General features: G+C 35.8%; 1 pseudogene; it reads left to right on the top strand.

Moving 5' to 3' along the window:
- The first annotated feature begins 3897 nt into the window (after positions 1–3897).
- LOC118620640 lies at positions 3898–4016 on the top strand (annotated as a pseudogene).
- The last annotated feature ends 621 nt before the right edge of the window (positions 4017–4637 follow it).

The following is a 4637-nucleotide window of genomic DNA, read 5'->3' as shown; positions in this document are numbered from 1 at the left end:
TACCTTCAAAACACATTAAAGTGAGGCACAATAAATTGAAATTATGCCTATATTGAGTTTTGAAATCAGGTTGTGATCCAGTTTTGCTCTTTTTCTTTTTCAAGTTTGTTCATTCTATTCTGAATCACCTGCATTTCCACACAAATTTTATCAACTTTTCAATTTCCACAAAATGTTGGCTAGAATTCTGATTAAAGACATTTTCAACCAGTGGATCAAATTAGATAGAATTGCCATATTGATAATATTGAGCCTTCCAAACTATAAACAAGGGATGTCTTTCCATGCTTTAGAACTTTTAAAATTTATTTTAATCACATTTTCTATTGTTCAATGTAACTTTTTTACTACTTTTGTTACATTTTTCTTAGGTATTTTATTTTTTGATGATTTTATAAATAGAATTGTTGTCCTAATTTCGTATTATGATTGTTTATTGTCACTGTAAAAAAAATCAATTGATTTTGTTTTCTTTATTGATTTTAGAGAGAGAGGAAGGGAGAGGGAGAGAGAGAGAGAGAGAAACATCAATGAGAGAGAACATCAATTGGCTGCCTCCTGCATGCTCCCCACTGGGGATCTGGCCTACAACCTGGGCACGTGCCCTAACAGGAATTGAACCAGCGACCTCTTGGTGCATGGGTCAATGCTCAACCATTGAGCCATACCAGCCAGGCTCAATTGATTTTTTTATATTGATCTTGTGTCTTGCAAATTTGCGTAACTCATTTATTATTTTTCATAGTATTTTTAGGGTTGTAAATTCCTTAGGATTTTTTATGTTCAAGGTCATGTCATCAGTAAATAGATGTAGTTTTATTTTATTTTATTTATTAATTTATTTGTTAATCCTCACCCAAGGATATTTTTTTCATTGACTTTTAGAAAGAGTAAAAGGGAGAAGGGAGGGGGAGAGAGAGAAGCTTTGATATGAAAGAGACGCATGGATTGGTTGCCTCCCACACAAGCCCTGACAGGGGTGGAGGGTGGAACTTGCAATCCAGGTACCTGACTTTGATCAGTAATTGAACCTGCGACCCTTTGGTGTGCTGGCCAGCACTCTAACCACCGAGCCATGCCAGCCAGGGTACTTTTTCTGTTCAATCTACATGCTTTTTATTTCTTTTTCTTATTTTTATTCCTAATGGTTCTAGTTAGAACTTCTATTACAGTGTTGAACAGAAGTGGTCCTGTTTTAGTGGGAAAGTACCCATCTTCATACATGGCAGAAAATATACCTAAGTCAAGTAAAGAAACTATAATATTATTTTTACACTGGGGAATATACTTTAACATTGCAGATATGCTGAGGTAAAGTTGATCTATAAAAAACATTGCCCAAACAGAGAATTAGTTGGGAACCTTACAGAAAAACAGAATGTCTTCCTAGAGAGAAGGTTGTATTTATATATAAGATTTTCATGTAAGGCATATAAGAGTTAAAGTACTTTGGAGGCTGGGGGCATATCAGCCATTTCAATTTAGTAGGAAGAGGACAGTTTAAATATCAATATCATAAAACTTCTATCACACAAGTGCCAACAATCAATACCCAACATCTATATTCTCTACCTTCCCTAAAGAAGATCTTTCTTATAGTGTAGATCTTTCTTAGAGTTCAATGCAAACATTCTTTCTTTTTTGATGCACAACAGGAATATTGAAGAATATATGATGATTTAGACTGCATTTTCTCTTGGAAAAAAACCAAATCTGCCTTAGTCTTACTTTTCTGTCTCCCTCATCCACACCTCTTCTATGACACTTTTTCAGCCCTCCCAACAAGAATCTTTCCCCCCACAAGAATGTGTTCAAAGATAAAAATAATCAAGTCAGCAGTCTGTAGAGACCCTGTTTTTGGAAATGCAAATAATCCTCTAACTCACAGGCCAATGAGCAAACACAGATGGCCTCTGATCTCCCTTTACACACCCACACACACCCACACACACACCAACTCTTAAAAGCTCTAGTTGAGCTTAGACTGAGCTCTGAACTTGCTAACCTATTATAATAGCTTTGAATCAAGTCTTCTTTGCTTGTTTAACTTTGGCTCAATTTTTGCTTTAACAGTACTTTTTAAGATTATTACTATGTTCAACGCTTTATTAAAATTTGTATTTTAAACAGAGAGTTACTCAGAGGATTATCTCTAAGAATTGTATACCTTAAATCATTCTTAGAAATTTCTCTAATTTTTCTTGGGTACCTGTGCCAAAAGCATATAAAAAGAACTCAGAGCATTGGATAAATATAAATAATTACATGAAAGCATATGATGAATTAACTAATGTCCTCAAAATGCAAATTTTAAACACAAGTGTTGATCACAAAAAAAGCAGCCCTGGCCAGTTTGGCTCAGCAGTTAGAGTGTAAGCCCATGGACCAAAGAGTTGTGGGTTTGATTCCGATCAAGGGTATGATCCCCAGCCCTCACTGCGGTCATGCAGGAGGCAACCAATCCATGTGTCTCACATCGAAGTGTCTCTCTCCCTCCCTCCCACTCTATCTGAAAATCAATGGAAAAAAATATCCTCATGTAAGGATTTTAAAAAAGCAGTTGAATAATTTATAGATGAAAATGAAAAGCAATATAATCATTACAAATAAATTATCATCTTTGCACAAAAATATACCAAACTACACTTCTATTCTTGGCATAATAAAAAGGGAGATCAGGTATCTAATGATAAAACTATTCATTATGGTCTCTATTGATGATAACCCACTAATCCACTATGACAAATGGTATTGCTATGCTCCACACAGGTCAGGTAGACTTGACTTTCTAAACTCAGGCATGGATTTTTCATAAATAAAATCACACTTTAAATGACTCAAGAGAATCTTTTTATTTAAAAATCTTTTTATTTAAAAATATGCTTTGTGCCCTGACCCGTTTGGCTCAGCGATTAGAACATCAGCCTGTGGTCCAGAGAGACCCGGGTTCGGTTCTGCTAAGGGCATGTACCTCGGTTGCAGTTTGTCCCCGGCCCTGATTTGGTTGTGCGGGTGGCAACCACTCGATGTGTCCCTTTCACGTCGATGTTTCTCTCTCTCTCCCTCCCACTCTATCTGGACAAAAAATGGAAACATGTCCTCGGATGAGGATAACAAAAAAGATAAAATAGAAAAGTAAATAAAAATATGCTTTGTGATGCCAAATAAAAATCATCACTTGGTTATTTGCTAAATCGTATTTGTGAATAACTGTTTTTTAAAGAGGCACTAACCTGTATATTAATAGTTTAAAAGTTTTATGATCTCACTCTAATTAACTGAGTCTCGAAATTAACTTGAGGCAGTAATGCAGAGTATTTAAAACAGGGATTTTGGACTACAACTGACTGGGTTTATTTTCCAAATCCACCACTCACTGTCTGTGTGAGCTTGGGCAAATTACCTGGACTCTATACATTACATTTCTCACCTGTTCAGTAAAGAAATTTAGTATCTCCTTACAGAGTTTTGAAGATTAAATAAATAGTTACATGTAAATGTGCTTGAAAATGTACATGGTGTATGAAATGCTATGAAAATGCTTATGGATTTGATAATTAAGAGAAATTTTTGTTCATTAAAAAATAATTGTTTTTTTCCAATTTTTATTAATTTATTTTTGTTACAGATATTTCTCCTTTTTCCCCCCCCTATACACTGTCCTCCTCGACCCACCCACCCCCACCCCAGCATTGTTGTCTATGTCCATTGGTTACCCATACATGCATATAACTTCTTTATCTCATCCAACCTCCCCACCTCCCTCTTCTGAGGTCTGTCAGTCTGAATCGTATTCCTTTCTATGTCTCTGGGTCTATTTTGTCCATCAACTTATAAAATAACTGTTTTATACATTATAATCTTAGTATACATATGGACAATTAAAATGCTTATGTGATTGCTTCTCAGCCTCTTGGCTAACATCAAGTGTAGCATCTGTTCTTTTTTTTAAATTTTTTATTTATTAATTTGTTTTTGTACAGATGTTTCTCATGTTTCCCCCATTGACACCCTCCTCTCCTTCCCCCCACCCCATTCCCAGCTTTGTTGTCTATGGTCATTGGTCATGCATACATGCATGTAAGTTCTGTGGTTTATCTATTCCCAATAAATCCCCCCTCCTCTGAAGTTTGTCAGTCTGTACTCTACCTCTATGTCTCTGGGTTAACTTTGTTCAGAAGTTTGTTTAGTTCATTAAATTCCACAAATAAGTGAGATCATGTGATATTTGTCTTTCTCTGCTTGGCTTATTTCACTTAGCATAATACTCTCCAGGTCCTTCCATGCCATCTAAAAGGATAAGAGATTTTTTTTTCTTACAGCTGCATAGTATTCCATTGTGTACATGTACCACAGCTTTTTCATCCACTCATCTACTGATGGACACTTGGGTTGTTTCCAGATCTTAGCTATTGTAAATAGTGCTGCTATGAACATAGGGGTACATATATTCTTTCTGATTGGTGTTTCAGGTTTCTTAGGGTATATTCCTAGAAGTGGGATCACTGACATTTCCAGATTTCAGGTTATACTACAAAGCCACTGTAATCAAAACAGCCTAGTACTGGCACAAGAAGAGGCAGATAGATCAATGAAACAGAATAGAGAACCCAGAAATTGACCCAAGACAATATGCT

Source organism: Molossus molossus, unplaced genomic scaffold, assembly GCF_014108415.1.
Source record: "Molossus molossus isolate mMolMol1 unplaced genomic scaffold, mMolMol1.p scaffold_m16_p_7, whole genome shotgun sequence".
NCBI lineage: Eukaryota > Metazoa > Chordata > Mammalia > Chiroptera > Molossidae > Molossus > Molossus molossus.
The sequence above is the reverse complement of the archived record's forward strand: the minus strand, read 5'-3'. Positions and strand labels throughout refer to the sequence as shown.